Genomic DNA, 15,738 nt, shown 5'->3' on the forward strand with positions numbered 1-15,738 from the left:
ACTTTTAGTGGACTAAAATCTGCAGGCATCTTCATCACACCTTAAGGTAGACATACTAAACTGATTGGCTGGGTAAATAACTGGATTAGGCCTTGTCTGGAAATGTTTAATAAGATAAGAAAGAAGACAAGCGTGCCTGGACAGACCAGAAACACTCAAGAGAGAGGACCAGGAAGAGGGAATTCCCAATATTGGGAATTGCCAATATTCTAAAATATTGGCAAACCAATATTTCAGAACAAAAATTTGGATGAGACATGAAATTCACATATTATTGGGATAATATAGTAAAAGCTCATTATTTATTTTTAATAACAGCACAGGCCTTATTCACAGACATTCTTCCATATTGAAGACTCGCTGGATTTTACATGTGCTCAGCCATCATTCCTTCTCTGAGAAGGGGCTCTCATCCTCCATAAAACTCTTTCACTAGGGGCCAGATATGGAGATGGCTTTGTCCTCACTTTTCAAGTCCCCTTAGTGGTCGAGGCTCAGACAAGTACAAGCTTCTCAGAGTTAAAACACTAAGGTCACTGTGACCACAGTTTCTTGGCCAGAGAATCTGGAACTCAGCCAAGCCTTCCACGTGCTCTCAGCACTTCTCTTCTTGGTCAGTAACGCTTACCGACCATGTAGAAGGTCACCACTCGCAGGGCAGGTGATTTGGGACACTTACTCAACTTCTCTTAACTTTGCAGTCTTCACCTGTCAAGTTAGGGATACTAAAATCTGTATCATGAACCTAATCCTGCATATTAAACAGGAGAAAAAATATTCACCACTCGGTACATGCTCTGACCCCAAAGTGCAGATTCACAAAGCAGGTGTGAGATGCTCAAACTGGGATCCTGTTCAGCTGATTCTCTTCCAGGCTCCCTTGGCATGTTGATCTTGAGGCTGTGGATTCTGGGTCTTAAGGGAATTCCAAGTCTCTCCTGGGAACCTTGCATGTCTATCTTGAGTAAGTAGAAGCTAATGTACATCTTGAGCTGGTGCTCTCTGGCCCTCATATCTAGCCCCAGAATGTCTTGTATTAATTAATACAATTAATTAATATTAATAATTTCTTTCCCAAAGTTTTTGCTGAGGTCAGATTTCATGATTCTATTTTTTTTTTCAGCACCTGCTCTTAATTTGTTCAAAATTTCCCAGGTTTCTTTCAGGGCATGTTTTACTTGATCTCTCAGATGCTTCTCTCAGACAACATCCTTTATCCCCAAACACTTGGAGTCCACACTGATTCTGATATTTTTCATATGTTCCACCCACGAACAACTACATTAACGTAAGAGAGCTTCTAAATTTAGGTGGGTGGGGAGTTAGAATGTGTATCATATTTTCATTCATACATTCGCTCTTCATTCATAAACTGCTTACTGAACATCACCTAGTACATGGCACTTTTCAATCTCAAGGAATATATATTTCTATACATAACAATTCCAGTTCTCAAGAAACTTAATCCTGGTGAAGATAAACACAAAACCTTCAGAATGGCATGTTGCAAGTTTCAAAACAAAACAGTGGTTCTCAGAAGTTACCACATATTGGAATAATCTGGGTACATGAAATAGAGACACCCAGCCTCAACCCGTAGCAAAGGAATCAAAATCTCCGTGAACAGGGCCCATGCATTGGCGGTTTTGACAGCCTTCCAGCTGTAGCCATGTTTGATAATTCTTTGGAGAGAAGGAATCAGAATGCTTGGGGATCACAAAGATGAGGCACCCAACCTGATTAATAAGGTAGCCAAGGCTGCTAAGGGAAGATGACACCTGAACTATCTTGGAATTTCAAAGAAGGACTTGCCCAGGTGAAATTTTGGGAAAGTAATTCCAAGCACAAATCAACAAGAAGAGTTCATGGAACTGCAAGAATTTTTGGGTAGAGTTACAGTGCTAAACCTGTGGTTTTTACTTGGCCAGCAAAGGGGGGTCATTCAAGGCTTGCTAGGAAGGAAATAATACTATCCATCTAATGTGCATCTGAGATACCGAGACATCAACTGTAGAGTGTATTTTACTTTCTTCCAGCCAACTCAGCAAAAACTCTCTCCCCTTTAATGAAACCTTCAAAGCTGTTGGCACCTTCCTTGGTTTCAGACATTACAAACAGGAAACTCTACCCATAAGCAAACCTTTGCCCTGTCCTTCCGTGAAACAAAGACCAGCTGTTCTCCCACTTGGTTGTGCCTGGGGGAAGGAGGGGTTCTCAGGTCTTCTCAGCCAACTACAAAACAGTGACTCAGCATCACAGATTCACCACTGGTGCATGCAGATGGTTGCAGCATCGTATTCATGGAGACGTTTTAATTTTAAAAAGTACTGTGTGGCTGACACAAAACTGTCGTCCTTGGCAAGGGAAAGCTGGGTATCATAGTTGCTACAGATAAAATATAACATTTTAGGGCCTCACCTCTAAAGGGAATTAAACAGTAACAGCAATTTAGATGGTCTTCCTCTCATTTTCAGCAAGCAAGTCCACAAATACACCAAGCCAGCCTCTGGAGTAGCTTTAGTTAATGCTTGTGGTGGTGGTTGCACTGTTTATGTTTGTTTTTTTTGTTTTGTTTTGTTTTGTTTTTTTCGCTTTCATTCTAAAATATACAACCAACTTTATCACATCTTTACAGAGGAAAAAGAGGAAGGAAGAGAAGGAAAAGGAGGAGGAGGGGAAGGAAAAAGGAAATGATGAAATTTAATGTATGTTTTTGTGAAACAATATGATTTCTAAAATATTAAAATATATATGTAGGAGTGAGGATGGGAAAAGTGTGCTTTGTAAGAAAATTCCCAGAAGGAAAATTAAAGACATATAAAGGTACCAGGAATTTTATAATCAATAGAAAATATAATCCATATGTAGTATAATCCATATATAAAACCCAAAGCTATATATTTAGTCAGAGAAATCTGAGGCCTGGGCATAGTAAGATACTGTAGGATCTCAAGGAAATGACTTTGTAGAGAAGCCAGAACTAGAAATCTCATCTCCCAAGTGTGACTTGTTTTTCATCTCACTAGAACATTCCAACTAATATCTGAGAAGATAAAAGCATCTCAACAAAGTATGTTTTAACAGTTACAATAACAAAGCAAAAGAACATGATGTCCCGGTGCGCAACACAATGTTTTGTTAATTTATTCAATGGTTGTTATCTGGAGTAGGTGACACACATTAAATTGCACTTTGGTGTGTCAAAATGACTGGTCTTACTTGTTTCTTGGTTCCCAAGGCTAATTATTATTTTTAACACCTTTTGATATGCTAAATGAGGCTAATAAGAATAGGATTTCTCATATATAGATCTTTCAAAGAGTCAACAAATTATTATACTTAAGCCTCATAAAAACACCATAAAACACGTTTTACCTTAGGGTCCTTCCTAGGAAATACATGCTTAATTGGCAGAATAGTGATAAAAGGGGTAGTGTCAGAATGTAGAGTTTCATATCCTCTGTCACATGTTTGTTGTGAAACCTTGAGTGAGTTGCTTAATCTTCCTGAGCCTCAGTTGTCTTCTCTGTAATATGGAGCAATAGGATTAAGGGGCTCATCAACCATTTTTAGAGCTAAGTGGGATGAGCCACATAAGGTGCTTAGCAAGTCATCTTCTATATTCTAAGTATCCAACATTGTTAGCTACAATAATTACCTATTCATAAAATGTGTGTTGATTGCCTCTAACTAAACATAATGAATGATTATTAGGGACCAAATGTTTCCCTAAGCACTTCACAAGTGCTAACATTTAAATTTTATAATTACTTTTTGAAGAACTATCATTACGTTATCTGTTTTACTGATGAGAAAATTGAGACACAGATACATAAATTTACTTTTCCAGTGTCTTGTAGTTGGGCAGTCACAGAGTCCAGCTTCAGACCCAGATGTCTGGTTCTACGTTCTCGTTTCTGCTTTGTTGTTTCCCTGGGATGGGCTGTGTGCTTAGACAAGGGGGTACCAGCAAGGAGAACCGTGCATCATACCCTAGAAGCTCACTGCAAACCAACTCAGTGGGTTGATGAGAGAGTTGTGAAGTCTTCCTGCCAGCCTGAGGAAACACCAGTCAGAATGGACTAAATGTCCACCACACCCCACTAGGACTGAGTCAAAAGCCCAAGAGGCAGAATGGGAAACACTCAGGTCACAGACATCTGCTCCAGAAAATACCTTCCAGAACCAGTCCAAAACAATGACCTGCTGTACCTTTAAGACTATTTCCTCTTAGCAACTGACAACAGAACTGCTAACTATAACCAGAAAACTAGCTTTACATAACATCCTCCCCATCCACCAGTCAGAGCTTGCCAGATCTTGTCAGCACCCAACATACCAATCGATTTTTCCATGTAAATTTCTCTGTCCCAATAAAACTCCCAACCTTCCCTTTGCTCTCCGGACACACCCGCCACCACCTTCGCTGATGTATGTGCGTCACGGACTGCAATCCTGTTTTTTTGTCTATTTCCAAATAAACATTCTTTTATTAGACATTCATCTCTCTATTTCTGTTGGCCTCTGACACCGCCTGCTGTTAGACCTGCTCTCTGGGGACCAAGCACATATTTGCATGAAGAATGACAGTCTCATGAATTCTCAGGACATTCGCCTCCCTGTACTGAAAGCTGGCACCCAGATTCCAGGTCCTGCATCATCTTTATACGCAGGTCTGTCTTTGTCAGATAACCTTTCTAGTGTCCTAAATTTTTTTGCTGTGGATTGTCAGGCAGAGACATTCTTGGCACCCAGTGAAAACTTGGTCAGAATACCACACACTGCATGATTCAGCACACAGTTTTTGAACGCATCCAACTTAGCAGCTACAGGGCTAGAAATGAAGTCATCCTGCTTCTGTGCTACAGCGCATCCTTCCCAAGGGTGGGGTCCATGTCTCTCCCATGCCCAGTTTCTCATAGGTACATTATGATTTCTGTTTTGCAAAACAGGACGTTGCTTAACCAAGTCGTTATGGGAGGAAGTACAGGCCAGTGAGTAGAACAATGATTTGAAAGTCATGAGTTCTGTTTTGACCTCCACTGTTGATTAGCTGTGCATTCAGCCCTACAAAGGTCAAAAGCAGAGTGGCCTTGGCTTGACAACTTTTTCTGTGTGCCCTGCTCTAGATGGAAAACAAATCAGGCGTCTGGCTCTCAGCCTTCGGGAGCTACAGTCTTTGGAAATAGATGTATAGTCGTGCTTTGTTTTCATTTTAAAAGCAGAAGAACAGAACAAACTCTCTGAGATGAGGGCGGGAGTAGGCTGGGAGAGAATGAAGAGAGGAACCTGATAACCTTTTAAACAATCCAGGGACGAAAGGATTGCTTGAATCACTCAGATCAAAGAAGGCTTTCTGGCACAAGTTGGAGTCTGCTGCTTTTGAAATGGAAGAGGCAAAGGGAGCTTTGACAGATTTCTCTAAATGTAGACAACCGCAGGTGTCCGGAGCTCTGCCCACAGGGACCAGGCTGGAATCCCAGGTGGGTGAGACCCGTGGGTAAAGTGGAATGCCCAGGCCTCCTCCGAAGGGGCTGGGGACTGCCAGCACCGGCTGCTTGTCATACAGAGAAGTAAGCTACTGTTGAGAGAATTGCTGAGTTATCAAGAGAAATTGAATATTTTGATTTTTGTCATTGAGACTTCTGAATTTTTTTCCCCAGAATGGTGACTGAGCCCATAGCCTTCACACTGAGCTACATCTAAAGTACCCCTATTCTGCCTCTTTTTTTCTTTTGTCTCTTTGGAGACAGAATCTTGCAAAACTGCCCAGGCTGAGCTTGAACTTGCAAACTTGCCCTCCTCCTACCTCAACCTCCCAAAATTCTGGGATTTACGGGTGTGCACTACTATGTCTGGCAGAACTCCCAAATTTTTTAAATGGTGGATCCTCATTCTTACGTGTGTATATTTGTTTACCTGAGTAACCAATATGAAGATAACAGTATGTAATACAACAACCATTGTTAATTCCTTATCACCTTCTCTGAAATTCTGTGTCATTTTTATGTTGTTTCATTTATGTCTGTGTGTTTATTAATATGTTTTGGTTCTTTTTTTTTTTCCAATACCGGGAATCGAACTCATGACCTTGCGCTTGCCAGGCAGGCACTGTGCTGCTGAGCTAAACCCCAGCCCTGTTTTGGTTCTTTTATCTTTAAAAATAAAATTTAAAAAATCATAAATGGTGGATCTAACTTTTAAAGTAGGCAAAAATAAGTATATAGCCTAAACATTACACTTTTCATCTTCCCATGTAGATGGGATGAGATTCCATAAAGGGTTTAATCACTGCTCTGCTATGAAAGAGTAGAAGTTACATTCCAGACCAAAGGTACTGATACTGACACTCAGCACTGACTGAACCTGTGTGTTTGGAAAATATTCAGACTTTGGACTAAACACAGAGATTCTGATCTAATAGAGAGGGTTTTGGCATGAGCGTTAGGAATTTTAAATGCTCCTCCAGTTATTCTAACAGGCAGCCATGACTGAGAAACTCAGTATTAGAATATTGTGAGAAAATTTAAGAATCCAGGAAGCTGTGAGTTTTAATGTGATAAAATATGCAACCAATTCCTCAATGTACATGAGTGAATTGACACTCAATATGAACTGCTATTTTTTTCCTTTTTTCTTTTTTAATGGGACCCTTGACACTCTGGCCTTGTTGCTGGTGGCCTTAATGCCCTTGGGATCATTAAGAGCCAGCTGACAAGAGACACTGGACAAAACGGGTGTAGTAGTAAGCAAACATAACAAAAGGACCAGTGCAAGCCCAAGCACAAATAAGTATCTATGGGAGAAATTCATTTGTTGTCTGGTAGCCATGAACTGGGCAACAGAACGAAGTAAGTCTTTTGCAAGTGTAATTCAATCTCTGTCCGCATTCTAATGGCTGTGAAACCCACCATATGAAGCTAATAAATGATGCATAAAAGTAATACTTTCAGTTTTTTTCCTTCCATATTTTGTAAGCCCTATGCATTATAAGTAACATGATTAAGACCCCATGGTTATATCCATGGCTAGTTCTTATTTCGTCTTTAGTTCCTTTTGCTATTTGTTATATTTCTCATAAAAGCTGCGAGTGCAGATTGAGTATATTAAATCACATACAAAGGGATGTCCAATGGGGCATTTCCTTCTGTCTGGGTGATCAGAAGAGGCCCCATGCAGATGTGCCAAGGAAGCCCTCCATCTAAAATGAAGTGGCAATGCCAGTCATGGTTGCGCACGCCTATAATCCCAGCACTCGGGAGGCTGAAGCAGGAGAATAGTTGCGAGTTTGAGACCAGCCTGGGCTACAAAGTGAGCTCAAGGCCAGCCTGAACTGCATAGCGAGACCCTGTCTCAAAAAGACAAAAAAATTTTCTAATTTCCATAAAATGAAGTGGGAGCTCCCCTAGCAAGGAACGTGGGAAGAGGACATGAAGGTGGTCCTACCTGTAATACCACATTAACCTCCAGCCTGTTGAGAGAGACTTGAAAGCTGATGCTAGAGATTTCCTTGGAAGATGTTGCCAATTCGGTAAGTATGCTCATCCTCACCCCCTCCCTAGGTAGGTGTCTTTCTTCTTTAGCATGAGCCAAGGAAGAACACTTCAGGGATATCCCCTGCGAAGCTTCATACATGTCTCCTGGACTTTTGGCAAGAGGTTCTGATGTGTGACTCACACTTGGAAACACAGAGGTGGTGATGGAGCAGTCCTTGTCTCGTATCTGGAGCAGGGCTCTGTTGTACATAATCAGCACTTTCAAAACTTGGTGGCGCTAATAAGGACCCTCCTCGAAAAGGAAAGATTGGGTCATCTTTGAAGAAATTGCCTGGGAAGGTAGCATGACTTTACTAGGGTGTGTACTATGACAAGCTGACCCTGGAGAAATCGTAAGTCAACTAAAAAGGCATAATGGAGCCAAGGAAATAGTTTTTGAGAGATACCTTGTGATGCAGAAAAAAGAAATATCTTCAAAAACCAGTTCAACAAAATGACCCATGAGAAAAACATCCACTGGTAGGTCCACTACACTCAGGCTATCCCTAGGAAAGATTATAACAGCGCTGGTGAAGTTAGAACTTATTCTACCTTCCAAACTTCCTTTGCTCCAGCACTGCCCTCTATCTCTGGAGAAGATAGAAATCTTAGCTAGGGAAGGAGAAGATGGAGACAGGAGAAAATGAGGAGACCAGCATTGCTCTTCTTCCTTCCCCTGGATTTCCAAACTGAGTGATAACAGCTTGGATGACCCAAATCTGAAGCTTACATGGATTAAACTTTGTGTTGGGGGGGCTGGAGATTTAGCTCAGCGGCACAGCTCCTGGCTGGCAAGTGCAAGGTTGTGAGTTCGATTCCCAGTACCAGAAAAAAAACAAAATAAAACAAAAACTTTAAACTTCATGTTAGACTTCTTACTATCTTGAAAAAAAGATATTTTCTATTAGTAATCAGAAATGCCAACAGAGAACTATCCACAATTTTATTGGTAGTAGAACCTGGGGACTAGGGGAAAGTAGTCAAAATACCAGGTTTAAAGGGACAGAAGTAAAATAAAAATTTTTTCTACTTATAACCCAGTCCAGCTCATATTATAAACCATTTTGAGTAAAACAGATCAAATGTTTTGTGGTGTGAATTCAGTTTTACAAGAGTATAATGTGGTGTCATAGTCATCTTTTAAAATCTTCACCTTTAAGGTCACCTTTGCTGCTTTAAAGATATGTTAGATTATAGCAAGATATTAATACATATTCCCTAGAAACAAGTACTATGGTGAAAGTCACTGGTGAAGAACTTATTCACTCAAAAATACATTGATGTTACTACAGGTCTTCTCAGAGCCTTTAATAGGTTAATGTATGTTGTGAACCTATAGCAGTAGATAGATGATTTAACAATTTGAAACTCATTTGTCTATGGAATTTTATTATTCCCAAAACATTAGGCTTTCATTCAATTAATATTTACTGGACATCTACCATATGCAGGTATGGGGATGAGTGTTGGGGATCAACTGAATATAGTAGATGCGGTCTCCTCTATAAAAATCTTAACCTAATATATGGTTTATTCACTCCTAAGAATAAACAAATCCTTAGTTTGGAACTCTCTTTAGAGAGATCTATTCTATGCCACTCCCCAGATTTCTGACACAGCAAAACTATTCATTTACAGATGAATTACAGATGTATCTGTATTCATAATACAGATACAAATCAGCTGAGGAAGAACTTGTCTTATAAAAGGTGTGTATTTTTGTAAAATATAAAGGGGGTGGTGGTGAATCACTGCTAAGTATAACAAAAGTGATTTAGTTCTGTATGTCCTTGATCAGTTTTAGACAAGTTTTGTTAAAATGCTCAAGAAAAGTCTAAGTCATTCACCTGTTTTTACTTCTTGGGATTTCTCCCTGTATCAGACGTAAAATCACTACATTTTCCTCACCTTGTTCACCCCTAAGAGTTCTGACATCAGGCATTTCAATTTGTTTGGACTTCCTGGAGGATATTTTGACTATATGTTGTTGATGATTGCTGGACAGTTTGGTACACTGTCCTCTTTGTCACCAGTGTTACACACATGCACACACTATGGTATATGAATGTACATGTGTACATACTCTCCACAAAGCAGGACAAATCCAAGCTCTTGTTGAAGTAACAGGCCTGTATTAAGTCAGGAGTTCTTCTACCTTAAGAAATAAAATATCTGAAAGTATATTCTCATTTGAGAATTTTATATGCAATGGCGCTTCTCTATTCCCAGTAAGTAGGTCTACATTTAGCTAACTTAACTATGGCATGGAAAGTTTGATACATAATGTGAAGGAAAATATGTAGGATGCAAATAAGACATTCCTCCCTGGACCTTGGGATGATGATCTCCAGCTTTCTACATAATGTTGATTAGCAAGGACTTTGATCTTAACTGAATAGCTGTGAATACATCAGATGTCAAAGGAGATGGTCCAGTAGCCTTAGACACATAAGTAGTTATTCTTTCATAAATGCTCATAAATTTCCATTCCCAGAGAGTGTCATATATCTCAGCCTCAATGCACTGAAATACAATCACTTACCCTGCTCCATCTATGAATTGTTGCCTCCATTCTTCCAAATTCCTCACCAACTACTAGATTCTCTGTCTAGTAGATGTGGGCCCTAGAACTATCTATGATTCCATGTGGTCAAGATACAAAGGATGGATCATAACCAGTAACTCAATTCATAATTACTTGAATTATTGAAATCAACTAAGAAATGTACTTTATGAGTTGTGTGTTAGTCAGCTTGTCATCACTACAGTAAGTGTCTGAGACAGTCCATTTACAAGTAGGAAAGGTTTATTTTGGCTCTCAGTTTTGATGTTTCCGGCCCACAACCAACTGGTCCTGCTGTTTGCAGGCCTTTGAGAAGGAAGCACATCATGGTGGGGAACGTCTGCCAGAGCACAACTGTTCACCGTATTGCCAGGGATGAAACGGAAAGATGAGAAAGGAGGAAAGGCTCCACAATCCCCTTCAAGGACAAGTCCCCAGTAAGGTAAAGGTCTCACCTCTTAAAGGGTTCACCTTCTCTCTACAGTGCCATCCCGAGAACCAAACCTCCACCACGTGGCTCTTTGGGAAACTCTTACAATGACCTGTAGCAAGTTGTTTTATGGCTCTGATTTATGCAAGTTATTTCTCAAGTATGTCTTATCTCCTTCTAACGTTTTTGATCATCTATATCACTATTTGTTTCTAGGTCACCATCAGTTAAAAGCATAATAGTAGTAGGTGGTGCTTAGTCTTTCTGCTTTTATTCTACCTTCTCCTTGATTTTTTCATGTGGAATAAACAACCTTACAAATAAAAAATAAATCAAGTCATTGGTTTCCAACTGAAATGAATAGAATGATTTTGAAATAACCAGAAAACAGAAGATTCTATATTTTTTCCAAGATCTGGACCAAAGATACTACAGCACCATAATCCCTAAATGAGGGAAAATAACAACGTGACATAGTGACCAGCTATCAGAGTGATCTCAGTTTGCCTAGGCCTTAAGGGGTTTCTAGAGTAAGGGCCTTTCAGTGCTAAGACTAGAATAGCCCTTGCCAAACCAGGAGAACTTGTTCGTCTAAAAACCCTATGCTTTTTCTAGCTGATTGCTTGCAGGAATGGACTGGGAAGACCTAAATGTAGCTCTCCAGTCCTGAGTTGAGGAGATAGAGGCAGAAGTTTAGAGAGGTGAGGGGGGTAGAATTTGAAGAGTACCAGAAAACAGGAGCTGCACAAAGAAAGAGGTAGAGCTCTGTAGATAGCAGAAGGATCTCTTCAAATCACAGGCTGAGTTCTGACCTGCAGAACTGTGAGAGGCAACTACCTGTGTCTGAAGAAAGAAACACCAGAAAGGACTATTCAGAAAGCCCTTGGAGCTCACCCAGGGCTGGGATTGGATTTTCAGCCCCAAACCAAGATGAGAAATACTTCACACTTCAATAAACAGTGTGTAGAATTCTCCATGGGCACTCTCTTAATGATGGGAATAAATGAGTTCTAGTCTAACAACTGTTCTGGATCCACCCTAATAGAACTTATTTTACAGGATCTGACTGCTTCCAAGTAATTTAACTGCATCCCAAAAAATAAAGCAAAAGCAACAGAAAATCAGCATTACTTAAATATATACACCAAAATCCATAAATCCAGGAAAAAGTTTAATAAACAGAAAAAACAAATGACAAAAATATATAATAGAATTAAATATAATAATGACGATGATGATACAAAATGTTGTTTTATAACTCCTTTAAAAGATGAATGATTCTTCAAGAAAAAAACTAGTAAATTCTGGACTTTATGTCATATGTAGAAGAAAACAGGATAGCAGCATAGCATAAAAGATGGAAGGGGAAATGTATGCGTGTGTACTGATGCAATGTTCCTACATCATGTGGGAGGTAGTATATTAATTGAAGGTAAACTGTGATAAATTAACAAGTATATACTTTAAACCACAGGACAGCTGTCAGCAAAAAGTAAATAAGAGTTATAGTTAATAAGCCAATAAAAATGAAGGTTTGATAATGAAAATACTTAGCTAATTTTAAAAAATAAGAAAAGAATAATGAGACAGAGAATACCAATAACCAGAAATTAAGCAGTGACATGAAGGTTTAAAAATCAGTAATATCAGTAACTACATTTAATGTTAAAGGTACAGACACTTGAACTGAATTACAAGTATTACTAGATTGAATTAAAAGAAAACACCTAACTGCATGTTCACTGAAAGGCACCACTTAGCATATAGATTTTTTAAATTGACAGTAAATGTATAGCAAAAGGAATATCAAACAAGCGGGAATGAAAAGGAAGATGAAGTGACTATAGTAATAATATGACATTTTATAGTTCCAACACTTAGAAACCTGGCCCCCTCACTCGTAGTAAGTGATAGCAAAAGTAGAGAGAAAATCAGTGAAGATAAAGGAGATTTGAACAATACTATCTACCAACTTGACCTAATTAAAATTGATAAAACCTTCCATCCACCAACAAAACGCACGTTCTTTTCAAGTATGCTTACTTTATTCAATAAGATAGATAATATTTTGGGTCATAAAACAAGTCCCAGGCAGTAAGAGAGGGTTAATATTATATGTACTATATTCTCTGAACCTTAAAGAATTAAATAGGACTCAGCAACAGAAATATATCTGCAAAACACCTCAAATATTTGAAAAACATAGGCCAAAAAGAAAATCACAAGAAAACATTTTAATTTGAGTAGAAGCAAAAATATAAAAAAGCAAACTTTGTGGAATGACACTAAAACAATACTCAGAGCTTATGGCATTAAATAAATGTTTACCTTAGAAAAGAAAAAAGATTTCAAGTCAATGATCTTAGTTTCCTTAGGAAACTAGAAAAAGAAGAAAATATTAAATCTAAAATAAGCAAAAGAAAAAACAATAAAAATAAAAGGTACCTTTATTGAACATTTATTGTGACTCAGGCATTGTTTTGTCTGTCTTTATGCCCAGTATCTTTTTAAATCTTGCCACAACTTATGAGTTAGTCATGACTACTATCCTATATTTCAGATGAAGTAATTGAATCTCACTGAGATCCAGTTAAGTTCTCCAAGTTTGTGTAGAGATAGAGTTGTGATCTGAATTCAGATCTCTATGCTATAGTGCTCCAATAGCCTACAAATGGTATGGAACATATGTATACTATTAAACAAATTTTAAGATCTGTACATTTGATATTTCTGTATTTTACGGATATCCAATAGTGTGTACGTATGTATACAATGCAAATATACATGTCTATGTACACACACATACACTTATTCTTTGTTAATCTAGAACCAGAAGGCTCTTCTCCTAATTTGTCCGTCTTATCATCCTCTCCAAAAACTGTTCTGCCAATGAAATGATCCAGCGTGAAGGACATCTGTGGAACAGTCTATGACCAGAGCCCATGAAAAATTTCCACTTGTTCCTGCCAGTCCTTGGGTCACAGAGATGGGTGAGCAGCTGGGCGCCACTGTGTGTCAGAGGGTCTCTGTAACCCACACACGTGCTCACATCTCCTCACAAGAATAAATCTAGCCTTCTTAAAATATTAGGAAACTTGCTTTCTTTATGTGAAAAGCCAAATGTATTTCCCTTCAAGCATAAAGTAGTAAAGAGCATCAGATACCCAATTCCTACTTCTGGGACTGCTTAACAATTACATCTAGGATAGTTCGCTCCATTTTCTGTATTCTCAGTATTCCCAGTTGTAAAATAGAAGCAAAGAAGCATCTTCAGTGCTCTCTCCCTTTTATTGCTTTTGTACCCCTTCTCTCCTGCATACTTGATAATTTTGACGTTCTTATCAATATGATTCCTGTGCCACCAGCTCCTCGTACTGATAAGGGTGAAAGTTAGAGCATATTTGTTATCATCTCCAGAGCTTTCCACGGCTTCCACTTCATTAAAAGAAAAATTTAAGTCCTTACAAGTGTATCACAACAGAATTTTCCTCCATTACCTGTGCGCAACATTCTGTTACTTCTCTGACTTTATCTACTACTCTTTCCTATCTACTACTTCCTCTTTCCGTCAGTTTGCTAAAAATGCCAAGATAAAAACATCCAAGTATAGGAAGCATAAACAACAGAAAGCATTTTCCCCACAGGTCTGGAGACTACAAGTTCAAGGTCAAAGTGTCAGCAGGTACGGCTTCTATGAAGGACTGTCCTGGCTTTCAGGGTCTTTACATCGTCTTTGTCCTGCACATGCATATCCTGATGTCTCTTTCTGTGTCTAAATTTCTTCTTCTTACAAGGACATGAGGCAGATTAATTTAGGGCCCACCTGCATTTTAACTTGATCATGTATCTGGCCTGTTCATCCATTAAAAAAGAAATCTTTTTAATACCAGCTAATGTACCAGTCCCTATTAGAATCTAGGAATACATAGGAAAGCAGTAGGACTAGGCTTTACTGTATACACATTACTGTATACACAAAGTCCCATCGGTCCAGAGAAGAGACAGGCACCGGAAGGTTCCTGGGAAGAGTTTGCAATACTGCCAAACTCTGAAAAATGAACAAGCACTAGCTGTGCACACAGTGGGGAAAAGCATTTTCTGGACTGTGTTAATATCATGTGTGAGCACGCAGAAGCATAAAACAGCTTTGATATAAACAGAGTAAAGGGCATGCAGAGAATGTGAGATAACGGAGCTTGATTAATATAAGGTTAGAGAACAAAAGTGCTAAAAGACTGTATGTTGAAAGCTCTAGAGAGCCTTATGGAATTCTTAATAAGGAAATTACTTGATCAAGTCTCTACTCTAGGAAGTGTGGCCTGCCATCATGGAGAAGAGCTAGCTTATCAAAGGGGCTGAGTCAGCAAGCTGTGGTCATTCTGCTGTGAAAACATAAGGACCGGCATCAAGGCACAGGCAACCCAGAGAGAACAGAACATGAGGCTAGATGGTGCACTCAGCGATCAGAACCTGCAGGACTGGCATTGTATTTAGACGTGGCAGTTGCACAGGAAGAAAAATCTAAAGTAACTACCAGGTTTGGGCTTTGGTAGAGAATGAGACAGACGTGTTATTCACTATGAGAAGAAGGAGAAAGAAAGTCAGTTAAGATGTCCCATGGGCATCGGGGTGGCTCAGTGTGACCTGAGATAAACATTGACTCGCCTGGAGTAATCATGTGACATTATCCTCTTCATCTCCTACTGTCAGACAGAACACAGTGCTTAATGCAATGCATAATGTTTCACAGAGAACCAAATGTTTCCTTCTGACCTGAAAAACAGTAAAGGAGACCAAAGACAACATTTTTTTGTTTACTTTCATTTTACCGATGAGGAAGCTGGCAATTAAAGAGGATGAGTGGCTTGTTCAAGGTCATACTTGGTTTTTGGAAAGCAAGATGAAGTCTTCCTATTCTTAATCTTATTCTTCTTAATGTCACATGCTCTCCCCAGAAAAACATGCTTCAAAAGGACATGCAATCTGTTCCCCATGCCAGCTTTATAGTAATAGCAATTTAGTCTTCTAAATAATCAACCCAGGCTTTCCCACTTACCAGTGAAATTACAGGTGGAAACTATAGAATTTGAAACTCATCTTTCACATTTCTCCACTGATCCCATTTGGTGGTTAGTGATTAGGGAGATACATGCACATCACCTAGTTTTTCAAAACCCAGCTGCTTAAAGTAACTCACAACACAAAAGTAT

The 15,738-nt window shown here is 39.1% G+C and overlaps 1 long non-coding RNA gene across 1 annotated transcript; it reads left to right on the forward strand.

Annotated features, from left to right (window-relative positions):
* Window positions 1-5,019: 5,019 nt before the first annotated feature.
* Window positions 5,020-13,612, forward strand: LOC106149411. The gene is made up of 3 exons (XR_001235571.1): window positions 5,020-5,483; window positions 10,403-10,540; window positions 13,356-13,612. It is a non-coding gene; the product is annotated as an uncharacterized LOC106149411 (long non-coding RNA).
* The last annotated feature ends 2,126 nt before the right edge of the window (window positions 13,613-15,738 follow it).

This window comes from Chinchilla lanigera, unplaced genomic scaffold (genome assembly GCF_000276665.1).
Source record: "Chinchilla lanigera isolate Chin_1 unplaced genomic scaffold, ChiLan1.0 scaffold00004, whole genome shotgun sequence".
Classification (NCBI taxonomy): domain Eukaryota; kingdom Metazoa; phylum Chordata; class Mammalia; order Rodentia; family Chinchillidae; genus Chinchilla; species Chinchilla lanigera.